The following is a 13,811-nucleotide window of genomic DNA, read 5'->3' on the forward strand; positions in this document are numbered from 1 at the left end:
AGCTTGTGGATGACAAGAGAGTAGGTGGCTGCCTAGCAGGACCGCCACCATCCCATGTGTGTGTTCTGGGGACCACTGGAAGCCACTGGAGCTTCCAGCCTGGTGGGGTTAAGGGCAAGACAGACCTGGGAGGAGGAAATTACAGCGATTTTCTGCTTTCCTGCTCTGCTGCCGTGTGTGCCGCTGTCTGTGCTGACCCAGCAACATCAGTACTGAAGTGCCTGCGAAGGCAGCGCCGTTGCAAAACCATCCCTGTGGCTGTGCTGGGGACGGGGTTTGGGTGTTTGTCGTCGTCACCCTGCCAATCCTACAGGAGTTATCTGGGCAAAACATCAAATACCTCTTCAGAACGATGTTGTATGCTGCAATAAAAAAAGGCTGAAATCTCAATATCCACTCTTCACTGATTAGGTAGAGCTGCAGCTCAGTGTCAGAGGTTTTATCCAGCGCAGACTCACCTATTTACATGTTTAACTATGCTGTAATTATTAACTTTTTACAAACAAGCTCAAGGCGGAACATTTGAATAAACAGGAACAAGCTTATTATTAGATAGCAGGTTTTTCTGTGATAGCTCTTATAATATCATCATTAGTTTATTAAAGCTTACCTTGAAAAACCTTTCTCTTAATCTAAGCTCTTTCATACAGCTTCCGCTTTTGATTGACACCAAAATAAAATAACTAACCTATAAATTATAACGTGTGATTTAAATGATGTATAAATGCATTATTTGTAAGGCATGGCAAGGATCATCAGTGTGCAACATATGCAATTTTAAGAAAATAATATTTTACCAAGCTAATAATAAGGCAGAATGCAGCTCTTTTTGTGAATATTCTCACGGCATGCTTGTATTAACTGTAATAATCAAAGAAATCGGGGGAAAAAAAAAAAAAAGCCCTATGTCAACAGCCATTTAAACTTCATCACGCAATCAGTCCCAGGTCAAAAATGAAAAATCTGTGCAATCGTCTCAGAAATGCACCCCAGCTTTGTGAGCTGCCAAACACACACATTTCTGTCATTGAAGTCACCCCCCAAAATTCCGGCTTGTAAATATGTTCCTACTCACCTGTTTGTTGACGTTGGGAAGGCACCTTTCCTTCTCATTTCATTCAAGCCAAGACATGAGACTTTCTTAGTTTTGTGCGGACTGGGGGATGCTCTCCGCCTGCTGTGTATTGACACGGCAAGCTGGGCTGAATTGCTCCAGCTGAAGATCTACCCCTCAAGCTTTAGTTTCCCATTTCAGTATCACAGACAGCATGGGAACGAGGTCACTGACAAACAGAAAATAATGCACAATGGCTTGTTATAATCCATCCGTTTGTTTGGGAAACCAGTGATCTCCAGGGAGGGAAAGGACTCTTTGCTACTTTTTAAACGCCGTATTTCAAATTGGGGTTTTTAATTCAGCTTTAGCCTGGTCACTGTTCGTTACTGTGAGAAGGATCTCGCACAAAAAGAAATTATTCTATGCAGGAGCATCAGTGCCATGGGCTCGGAGTTGGCTCGGCAAGGCCACCTCACAGTGCTAGTGCTTGGTGCGTACCATTAATGTGCTTTAATTTGACGGTACAAGTTCTGTAGTGAAAGATGTGGCTCTTGCCCCTAGAGGTTTGCAGTGTAAAATGAGTTAATAGCACATTTCAGGCTAGATCTGAGTGCATATTATAAATGACTAATTTATTTCTTGAATTTAGCATTTCTCCCTGCTTCGATTGTGATTTCTATGAATAATTTCCTGCATAAAAATATACTTTTTTTTTTTTTTTTTTTTTTTTTTTTTTTTTTTTTTTTTTTTTTTTTCCCCTCTTTCTCCTTGGTATGAACGGAAGAAATATATATTTTCAAACTGAGGTGGTTGTTACCTTTCCTTGCTTGGAAGTTCATGGCATGTTTCTGGCCAACATCTAAAATTCAGTTTCCGAGGCTGTGGACAGTAAAGGGCATGTCTCGCAGAGGTGAAATGAGACCCATGCAAATAAATACCCTCACAGCGTGATGGGACCCCTGCTCAACGTCGAACACCACCAAAGGAGCTAAGATATGCACGGATGCTGGAGCTCCACGTACAGTCAGGATACAAGGCGACGTTTACTCTGCATTTCTACCGTTTAACACTGCAGGCAGTCTGGGATCTTCACAGACCATAACCTTGCCATCTCCTAAATACTTTTGGTGGTGTAAAACCTCTTGCAATCCCGGCTAGATTGCACTGTGACTGGTCTCGAGGTAAGGTTATGAGGAATTATATTGTTTCTTTAGTGTAGTTTTCCCCTGTGTGTAATTCTTGAAGGCCAGCTGTCAACTTACTCTTTGCTGACTGACTTGGTAAACCACGTTCTGTATAAAGATACTCATGTATATCTGATACGACTTAAGCTAAAGAAGAACCAGAGATGTGCCAAGGAGGAAGGTGGCTCCTTTTTTTCATCTTTGCATTGAGCATGTTTCTTGGTTCAATGTCTTTTTCATTAGCATTCAATCTTCCTGGAAAAGCTGCGAAAAGCCTGGTAATATCTTTAGACCCGGCCCACGCCCATAATAGTATTTTAAGATTAATTTCACAGATACAACCGGCTTCTCCAAAATTCAGCCTTTTCTCTTTTTAACCGTAAACATAGGCATTCTACTCTTTCTGCTTTGTTTTCTTTTTTAGAAATGCTGCTTATTACACTGAACTGAATGACCATGCACTGAATAGGCTTTTTTTTTTTTTTTTCCTAAATTAAATGGAAAAGCCATTTTTTGCATATATTTTCTCATGTAATTAGCTAGCATCTTGTTATAGGTTATCTAATTTCTGACAGGAGAGCAGAGTTCGGTTATTTTTTGCTTTTTCTATGGGAGTTTTTCATATTTTATAAAAGCTGCTGGTGTAGGTAAAGCTGAGGAAAGAGGAGCGTGGGTATTGGTGGTGTTCACTAGGTTTTAGAGATATGGGAGTCCCCTGAGGCTGACACGCAACCAGATAACCAGCACACTTTGTATTTTATTTATTTATTCAGCTACTTACCATTTCTTCCCGTTTCTCTTATATGAATTAATTTACCCTATAAAGCGCTCCTTGCGATAATCAATGGCTCGCTACACTGAAAACCCGCAGGAAAGATTAATTAAATGAAAAACGTTCAAGAGAGGAATGTTCAACTTTTGTATTTCTAGTGACCCAGATATTTAGTGCTTGCTTTATGCCGAGTTCTCAGAAGTTACAGGAGAGGTTTTTACCTTGAGCCATGGGGAGTTCAGATGGCTTAGAGTGTGGTGATATTTCCCAGACATACCAAATCCAGTTCATTTATCATCAATATCCACAGGAAATAATAATCTGTTTATACATCACATTTCTCTGAGCTCTGTGAGGTTCTTGTTATGAATTCCTTCCAGCTGCTTTTCTCATTCCCACAGAAGAATTGCATGTGAAGGGTTACCGCTTACCCATCAGTTACTCTAACAATTATTGACTGATAACCACTGGTAATTCCAACTCTCTGACAATCTTTGATAAGGATTTTGTGTAGTTATTATGTTCTAAAATGTCACCTTACCCATAAAGGTCTTGAACTTCAGGTTGGGTAGCTGACACAGCCACCTTTTCTGGATCCTTGAATAGAAAGAGGTTAATAATATGGAACACGGAGCTTTTACAGCTATAGAAATGCCGTGTGAAACTGAGAGTGGGTTCAAAACTCCGGCTCTCTGCCCCATGGGAGTGATTGCATCCCATTACCTTTGGGGAAGTGATGCCTGCCATTCAGCTGCAGCATGGCAGGCAGTAATCGAGGTTTCTTTTATTTTGGCCAATGATTTTCGGAGAAAGTAAGTTAAGTAAAGCCATAAATTAAAGCAATGAGAACAATTTTTTTTTTTTTTTTTAAAAGTTGTGGCTAAGCTCATTTCCTTCACATTCTTCACACTGCTGGTTTTGCAGTGCACCAGCTTTCAGTTCTGGTTTGTTCCCCACCGAATCACTGTTCACCTCTATTAATTTCCTCGTACCTATTGTAGATTTATGTTTTCTTTAAGATCAGTATGTGCCTGCATTCGGGCAGACTTGCACCGCAGCAGAGCAGAGGAGCTGCTCCCATCCTAGTTTAGCAAGTACTCAAATGCAACCCTGGGAGATTTCCTATCCTGGGATGGGTCAAGCCACACACACCAGCAATAATTACTTCATCTTTAAAGTAATCTAGGAAAAGAGAGAGACTAAGAGGAATGAATTATCTACTCAGTTTTAAGGCAGCAAGAATTTAAGTGCATTTACCTCAACATGATAATTAATAATTCCAGAGACCTGTAAACTGTAATAATATAGAGGATGAATTCTTTAAAGTGTAGATGACCAACAGAAATCTGGATGAATACATAACACTGCCTCTGATCTTGTTTTTCAGCTAATAAATTGCATTAAAAATGGTGTCAATGCATTAAAGGTCTTTGCAATACTTTGTTCCCCACTGCAAGCAGTTGTAATGGCTGTAGGGATGTTACACTGCATTGTAGGACAGGGAAGGCAGCACTGTAAAGGTGTTAGGAAAAAAAAGATCCCAAATGGATGAAACCTGAGCTATAGATGCATGTCTTAACCCCTAACTATGGGGTTTTGGGGAGAAAACAAACTAAATAGCATTAGTACCATACTGAATCTGTTTGTTCTGTGAATCAAAATCTGTGTATTTTCCTTGTTCCTTTGTAATTTTATTGAAGTAAAATTATAGAAAGCTTTTACCGTAATGTTTTGGCCCAATCTTTTCAGTGCTTTAGGGGATTGGTACGGGTTACATAGCTGCCTTTCAGTCTAGTTTCTCCCTCACCAGCCTTTGCAGTTCAGTGGGACTGATGGATTATAGCACTTTGGAAATCAGGCTCTAAATTCTGATGTCTACAAAACATAAAAGAAGTTGAGTTGTGTATATTTTGCCCTCAATCTACACTATATTCCTTGAAGACAATAGCAAAAATATCATATAAAATTGTCTCTTTATTTGGAGGTACTTTAATATCAGAGGAGGCTTCCAGCTAAGAAAACATTTGTTACAGAGCTAAAAATGTTTGATATGCTGTGGTATCAGATAAACTTTGTTAGTGCACAGTAGCACCATGCTGATAATTTAAGAATTCACAGGATTTTTAGCAGTAAAAGGTCCCCAATGAGTGCTAAGCTCAGTGGGAAAATGCAGTGTATAAATCTGCAGTGAGAGGAGTAGAACAGGAGGAGAGCAGTTCTTCACTCAATTTTGGGAACCCCAAACCACCGGTGAAGGACCTTAGAGAGAAACAAGAGTGACGAGATGATATTTCGGGGCATAAATGTTAATTTCAAAGAATTTTCATGTTAGATGTAACGTTGAGCAAGATCCCATCTGGAAATCCTCAACTCACTGGAGACTCCTGATGTCATTTGGCATAGGGAGAGATAATCCGTTCTAGTAGAGGAATCAGCCTCTAAATGGTTCACAGTTCCAAAGCATATTCCGCAACACAATGTTGCGTATTGCTGTTAGGAGAAGTGGTCACTGGAGGTATCAAGAAAGATGGAGACAGGTCCCGGCAAGAAAAACATGGCCAAAGATGATGGATAAACTGGTTTCATGTGATGGGATGAAGAACATCAACTTGTAAAGAAGAACTGATGCTTAAGATAAAGGGTTGCCGCATGCAGAGTCAGGCAGCCCTGGATGATTTCGGAAGTAATTATGAAGTTGAGACTGGGAAGAGCCAGAGATGGAACAGCAAAGTCACCAGAGAAAGGCAGCAGAGGAATTTGACAACAAACTATAGAGAAAACACAGCGCCATGAAGGGGGAGGATGCTCGAGCACCTGTTGTGACAGCTGTGACTAAGCATACAATGACCAGATCAGGGTGAATAATGAGAGAATCTGCTCATTTAAGAGTGTATATACAAACCCAGCAGGGACATGAAACTGTTTTGCTTTGTTTTACTGATAATGTGTTATTGGAGTCATGTCTCTGACTGTGTCCTAGAGTGGGTTCAAAACAATTACTTATATAACACAGGATATATTTAAGTCAGGGAGGACTGGGAAGGGAGAAATGTGTGTATCTCAATTTCTGGTTAAGAAGGAAAATGAAATTATGTTTTTCTGAATAGATTTATTGATTTCCATTTTTCTGACACAGGGATATCCGTCTCAAGGGCTGGATGCCCCTTGCAAAATCCGAACCGCAAAATAATTGGTGAATCAGATTAAACCCTGTATGTATCTCATGCCAGCTGCTGGTTCGTACCCCAACCCGAACTGCATTATTCTAAAAAGCAAACTCCTTAAAAATGAGCTCAGTCAGTGCCATCTCCAAAAGTTGGAGCCCACCTCTGGGTGGCTGCAGCCTGGTCCATGGTGGCCGGGGCTCGCTGCCGGCCGGGGCAGACAGGCAGTCCCTGGCGCAGCCCTGGCGTGCCGCCTGCCTGCAATGCTCTGCTTTAGAGGCAGGCGGGCATCTTCCAGACCAGCTTTGGGGTTAAAGAACCTGATTTCTGAAGTGGCAAATGCATGTCTCTAGCAAAATTCCATCCGTATGTGAAAGAAAATTGCGTTTGCTGCTCGCTTACAGAGCAGAGCAACATGCAGGACAACAGCAGGGAAAACAAAAGGAGAAACCAAACTCAACAGAGCGGTTCTTTGGGCACCAAGGAATAGCACGGTCCAGTGCGACTGCCCGCACTGCAAACCTGATTCACAAATCATGGCATTCTGTGCAAGAATAACCACTGCTACTTCAATTTAAAGTGAAAACCGTATTGAGAAACTCTGAATACAAAGACAAGATTTGTGGAATGTAAATACCTGGTGGGTGCAGCCAACCAGCACAAAATATATTTAGAAGGAGCTGGAGCTCAGTCCCGACTACAGTGCACTGTGGTTACAGATCATCATGTACAAGGAATAAATTACGGCAGCGTTTGTCAACTAATTTGGTGGAGGTATGAATTCTTTATCTATTAATCAATTTAGGGAAACATGAAGCACCTATAATCCATTCATCTTGCTTTAGCTTCTTGTTTAAATTTAATTAGAGTTGTTCTGATTTGATTGGAAAAAATGGAGGTACCTTTGAATATAGAGGTGTCAAATGGAGTATCTTGGATAGCACTTACGGCTGTGAGATCCTCCGGGCAATGGGTCAAGTAGTCTGGATTTTTTTTCCAAAACGAACAATCATAAAAATTGCTTACAGGGTAAGACCCCTCACTCACAGGTAAATAAAAAAGATGCTCATGGTGCCAGCACCTCACCAGTGAATGTTTGTAACGGCGTCAATTAGTTCGTTTCTCTCGTGCCTGCGGTGGTTTTCCCCTCTTCCATCAGTTTTTCCATTCCTTTATTGTCATCTATATGTACAAGGAGGATATTTAATAAGGAAACTTAATTTTTTCACCTTTTATCCTTATCCTAACTTTTTCTGTGGCAGTTGGTGTTAAAAATGTCACTTACTGCAGTAGGAGCAGAGTCAGATCAATGGCGCTTTTTTTTTTTTTTTTTTTTTTAATAAGAGAATTCTTCAAATTGCTTTTATAGAATGAAAAGACATTGCTAAGCCTTGGAGTCCTACATACAGATTTGAAAACTGCAGCTTCATTAAAACCCACGCACTAAATGTGATATACATTGATGCATGCTTATTATGGATAAATATTGTTCTCTAGGTAGTGCCTAGAAATTTTAATTAATTTCAGATATGCCCTATTTTAGTCCACGTATGCAGATTTCAAATCTGTGCCTTTGCCGATTTTGACACTGTGCAATGATGTATCCGAGCTTTCAGATGTCTGGCTCTTAGAGTTGTGAAATGATAAAACAAACAAACCCAACCGTTTCAGCCTTGTCAATCTAGTTCTCAGTGGACAGATGCCCTGGTGCTAGAAAAGCATCATCCCATGCAATACCTCTTGGCAGTGTCTAAAAAAAGCCAGAGATCTTCTAGACATAAAAGTAAGACTTGGCTTCTTATCTCAAAAGAAATCGTGTTTGTGGCCACGCTGAAGCTCCTGGGTAAGGCCGTGTGGGGAAACGTGCGTAACCTCAGCGTAGGGTGGGCCTCCTTTGTGCACGAGTAAGTGATGTCTGGTCTCTCAGAGCAAGTTGCCTCTGGATGGTGATGGATTAATGGGTGAAGGTCCAGGTTTCTGCGTTGAGGTTTCTGGAAGGACCTGGGTTCACTGTTTGTTTGTGTATTGCATCATTAATAAATTAAATGGTAGAGTTAATTATGGATTTAAATAATTTATTGGGTGCTTATCCAGTGGGAATTGACTAAACTTTCTACGAAAAGGGGAGGCTTTGGATTTGTGTTATGCACTAGCGGGGACAGAACCGGCCATGGCTCTGTACCTTGGTGGCCACAGCTCCAGCACATCTCTCCTCTTGAGCGCAGGGGAGGGGGGTGAGGCTTCAGGGTGGTCTCCTGCCCATGTAGTCAGTCAGGTTCAGCCGAGTACCCGGGCATGCGCGGTCTTGCTGGGACACAGGTCCAACACCGGCTGCTCTGGTGAAGCAGAACTCTCCATGGTGGAAAAAAAAAAAATAAATCCTGAAAGTCTTGCAAGATGGTTTCCAAAACCTGCAGAACCCTTTATTGTACAGGAAACTGGCTACAGCTGAGAGAGGCAGTGAATTGGTTTGGTACAGATGAGGTTTTCTTTTTGGCAAATGATTTGTTTTTAATGTCACACATGGTATCACGAGAAGTTGCAGCATTCGGGCATTTTTAATGAATTCATATTGCTTGCATATTAGTAGGAATATTTCCACCGCAGCAAACACCATAAACAGTTTCCACACTGGGGTATGTTATACTGCCACCAGAATTGGTTCTTCTGATGGTTCATTTCTTTTATGCTGAGAATTCAGGACCAATTCAGCTTGGTTTTATGCATCATTAGAGATTTACAATTACTTTGCTATAGTTTCTTTCTGGAAGCCTATCTCTCATGGTTAATGCTATGGGAGCCCTGTTGTGTAGAGGCTGGTATTAGCCACCTTATAGCAATAAAGTGTTTGAGAAGGATTTAGAATTATGAGTGGCTAAATTCTCCGTGCGGCAACTATAATACCGTTATCCCTTGCTGAGCTTGGGTTGAAACTTTTTTTTCTTTTTTTTCCCCCTCAAATTAGAAAAAAACGCTGTTTCTTCAAGAGGTTTTGAATCATTTGCATGCCATTTTTTTGTTCAACTGCTTCAGTCAGAAATGAGGAATTGTGAGAAATTCCATTTAGATTTCATGATGCTTAACATACATTTAGATTGTATTAGTATATAATGAAAAGAAGGCCTCATATTTTTTTTATCTCACTTTTTAGAAGTGTAATCATTATTTGGGACTTTCTTTTGATTTTCAGATTTTACGTGTGTTGCTAAAGTCAATAAATTTTACAAGCTTTGCCTTTGGACAATAAGCGGTGGATCTGTATGTGTTATAATCCACATAATTCACATCTCACATAAATACACTATTGCACTGAAACAAACCTGATATGCAGTGAATGATATGGGCCCGATCTAAAGGCCATTAAAATCAATGAAAAGATTTCAAATTAACTTTTATAGCCTTTAGATCAGGCCCTAAATGGGCAAATTACAGTTATGGAGTTTCCCATTTACATACCTGTGTGCTGCATTTAATATATTTTATGCAATTGAAATTACTTGGTACTCTTTTTCATGCTTTTTTAGGATAAGAATTTGCCAAGGGCATCAACAGCAGTTTTCCCAGGCTTCAGCGCAAGGATTATAGAGTCAATCCACAAATGACTCAAATCTTTGAAAAAACGGACATGGTTATCAGAGAGGCTTTGACGACAGCAAGGACGGGAGAGCTATCTGCCTTATTCCATCAGAGATTCTCATTCCCTCTCATTAACATACTCAGGACATCAGCACCAGCCACCAGTCCCAGGGGAATCGCACAAAACTTTTAAGGGAATACGCACAAAACCTTGCCCCTGCATTATTTTAAATAGATCAAACCAGATTTGTCTTGTGTGAGGTTAGAAGAAAGGCTGGGGCACGGTAGCATGAGGGGAGAGATTCAAAGGTTGCAGGGAATTTTCAAATCCATTGTTATAACTTGGTAATCTTTCTTCTTTTACAGGGTTCTTCAATCCCGCCGAGGATGCACAGAGCTGATCTCTAAGTCTGTGATATCTGCTGCCGCTGTAAGTGTGAAAGAGAGATGCCTCTACCTGCTCTTTCTCCCTGCCCTGTAATGAAAAACGCTTTTGGAGCAACACTGGAAATAAGCCATCAAAATATCTGATTAAACCTCTTAAGAAACTGTCACTAATCACCTTCTCCGCTCTTGATGGAATATATTTATGCATTATAAATATACTTACTATGTGTGTGTGCTCCATAAATCACACTCAGCACTTGTATATGATGTATAAGCACATTCTATAGAATACACACAAATACAGATGCCAAACTCCCACAGAGTTCATCACTGGGAAATGTTTGAAGGGTCTGATCCTTAATATTTAATGAGCAAGATGCTATTTCCTTCCTCAGCTTTTATCTCTGGTTTGGCATAGTCATTAAATTTGTTGTTTCCTTGCAAGATTATATAATTTATGACCTAATTTTAGACTTTTGTGTAACCGCACTAAAATACTCGTGGCGTATCTGGATTTCTTTGCACAGAGTGTTTCAGTATTAGACACCAGCTAGAACATGACTGCTCAGATGTGAACTTCCCATCAGTAAGGAGTTACAAGCATTAAAGGAAAACAGCCCAACAATATTCAGATAGCATTACAGGATTAGATTGTGGAGGGGTTTTTTTGTGTTTTGTTTGTTGGGGTTTTTTTTGTTTTTTTTTTTTTTCCCTGTAAAAATACGATTTAGCAGCATTTCCAAAGCCTGCCGTATGCAGTGGTTGGCAGGAATCCCCAAGTAATACAGTAATCGCCCAGCAACTCCTATTACATAAAATATTTTCATGTAGCAGCTTCTGACTTTCGGATGGCTCTGGGACAAAGTCAGGCAGCCTACATGGCAGGGAGGGATGTACAGAGCTGGGGAAAGCAGGTGAAGAATGACACTTAGTGCTTTAAAGTGACTATCAGTCCCCTCGCCCTCTGGAGAAAGCATTTGCTCTGCAGCACCAGCCTGGCTGGGGTGATTTTTTTCGCTGCGCAAGGTGTTGCCAGATAACTCCTAAATGAATTACGCTAAAGCTGCAGCCACATTTTTTTTTTGTGCCTTCTGTATGTCCAGGGTAATTCAGTGGTGTCATAAATAGTGCCTCGAGTTTCAGGTATTTTGTCAATTTAAACCATATTGTTTGGACCAGTCTTTCATCAAATGTAATATATCGGCTATTGAATTAATGTGTTTTGAGAGCACTTTATTCTGGTGTTTAAGAGGGAAGTGGCTCGCGGTTGAGGACAAGGTTAGGTGCTTGCTTTGTGGCCACAGCACAGTTATGAGGCTTTTTTTTTTTTTTTCTCTTTTTCTACCTTACCCTGAGGTATCCACCGTGGATTCTAGAGGCGGGGTGCTGTCTCCTCAGACCAGCACCCGGAGCGATAGGGACCACGTGCCTGCAGCTCAGCGTACCCCTCCTAACATGGTGTACGGGCTGAGGTGGGTGCCTACGTGAAAGAAAAATAATCCTTATGGAAAGGTGACATTATTTCTTGGAATAAGAAGGACTGGCGAGTGTATCTTCTTGGCTTTAATGGAGCAGTTCCAGGAAAGCAACAGCCACCAAAGCGGTTTCAGTATCACATAATTCAAGAGTAAAATCATAATTCCAATTACCATTTCAGCCATTTCTGGCCTTGGGAAACCTATGTTAATATTTATTATTGTATGATTGACCTATGATTTCTTCATCATTTACATTAGCAACTATGATATTCATAGTAACATCCTTTAAATCATATAAGCAGATGTCAACAGTGCATGATGAGGTCACATCCTGCAGATTTTTTATTTACTTAGTCCGTTTTTTTTTTCCTGGTAAAATAACATTGTGAGATGCATAATCTCACCTCCACGAGGCCTCTAGGGGCATATATAATCACAGAATGCATTTTCTATAATCTCACTAAATGAGTCAATTCTATCCGAGGTACAAACAGTTATACAAAGTCAGTATTTCACTTCCAACACTGCCTGACATCATCCTCCACATAGTGCAAGAAAATATTTACTTGGCTCTTTGACATGAATTGCCACAAAGGCTTTGGAACAAAACATCGAGGAAAGCAAAGAATTAAAATGGAATAACTTAATTTAAAGAGTTTAGCCCCTTTTCTGGGTGCAGGATTTAGATTTGTAACTTTGTCAGATGCTTTCTTATAAGGTCTGGACTGGCCATAGACACCTTTAATCTCTGTTCTTCAGCGAAATGCCTAGGCACAGATCAGAGAGTTGCCCAGAATATCCAAAGCTGGACACTGATCCTCTTTTTTCATCATCTAAATATTTTCTTTGCCCAAGTGAGCATTTGTCTGTGTGAATTAAGCTACTGCGTTTATTTTCCAGGCAGCTTCCCGAGGCGTGTTGTTTCTGATGCTTTTCTGGGCAAAGCGCTGTGGAGCAGCCAATACTTAACGATAATCTCCTAGAAAACAGCTTGTTGTTCCATACAGGCATTACCAGCTGTAATTCTTATTAACTCTAAAATCAGTTTTTACCCTTTCTGCCTGTCCTGGCACAGGAGAGGGCACCAACAGGCCTCTTGGCTTTGGAGCGATGAATTCCCAGCCCAGCCCTGATAACGTGTCCGGGGAGGACGACCGCTTCTGCACTGTGCAGGTGAGGTGCCAAGGGCAGCCTGGGGCTTCTCACCACCTTCAGGTAGAGTTTATTTGTCCACAAAGAGACCGTAAAATTTTTTTCAGATTGTTCTGGTGATGTGTCAGGAAGTTTTAGTTCTCCATTTGTGTCCCATAGCCACTACTCATCTTCCTGCCTTAATCCAGCTCCGACTTTTGTTCACCTCCAGAAAGCACAGCCAGGTGCTTTTCAGCATCTCCTCGGGAAATGGGCCACATCTGCAGTGCTCAGGAGAGTGGGACCCATCAGTGCTGGCCGGAGAGGGCTGTCTTTCGTTGTCTTTGTCTCTCATCCATCGCTTTTTTACTGAAGTTAAATTCTTCCGAACTGGCATTGCCTTAAAGAGTTTACCTGGCTCAGCAGGTGCCAGGTTTAGGATGTTTCAAATAGTTTTTTGGATTATTTTGAAAAAAATCTTTAACCTTACACAGGTTGTCAGGCAGGTGGACTCACTTCTACTCTCTGGTCATGTAGCCCTGAAAGTGCCCCCTCACTTCTTAGATGTAAGGCGAGGTAAAAAGGTCGGAATAGTCCTAGGTCATATATCTGAAGACTGGCTGTGAATAATAATTATTAAGAGTTTCTGTAATGGTGCAGGTTACAGACACGGGACCAAACACCTGCAGTGAACCTCCTCAGGCGAAATTCTCCTTGGCTTCAATCATGTTTTTTTCCAGAGAAGAGACCGCTGGCTGCGCTCAGGGCGATCTGCCTGTTCCTGGCTTAAGAGGCACTTATAATCTACTGCTAAGAGACTTATTAGCAATGTAAAAATGAATTTGAAGCAAGAAAAGTATTCTTCCTAGAAGAAATACGTATTTTGTAAAATTAGTTTTGCTGACAGAAGTAATTGGTCTAACTCCTTGTGACTATGGATGTTATTTGTTGCTCCTTATCTTACCAAAGCAAAGGGTGCCAAATGCTTTGAACTTTGTAAATAATTGTTTCCAAAGTGTGTGTGTGGTTTGTTTTTTTTTTTTTTTTTTTTTTTTTTTTTTT

At 40.8% G+C, this 13,811-nt stretch overlaps 1 long non-coding RNA gene across 3 annotated transcripts in view; it reads left to right on the top strand.

Annotated features, from left to right (window-relative positions):
* Nucleotides 1-13,811, top strand: part of LOC113480229 — an 80,499-nt gene that overhangs the window by 62,328 nt on the left and 4,360 nt on the right. For 2 of the 3 annotated variants that reach the window (XR_003398440.1, XR_003398442.1), the window contains 2 exons: nucleotides 10,120-10,183; nucleotides 12,694-12,791. This is a non-coding gene — a long non-coding RNA (uncharacterized LOC113480229). Of the gene's footprint in view, nucleotides 1-1,283; nucleotides 1,548-10,119; nucleotides 10,184-12,693; nucleotides 12,792-13,811 lie in introns of those variants that run through there. The other variant, XR_003398441.1, reaches the window with a different exon arrangement.

The sequence above is a fragment of the Athene cunicularia genome (genome assembly GCF_003259725.1).
Source record: "Athene cunicularia isolate RWA chromosome 4 unlocalized genomic scaffold, athCun1 chr4_part3, whole genome shotgun sequence".
Taxonomy (NCBI): Eukaryota; Metazoa; Chordata; class Aves; order Strigiformes; family Strigidae; genus Athene; species Athene cunicularia.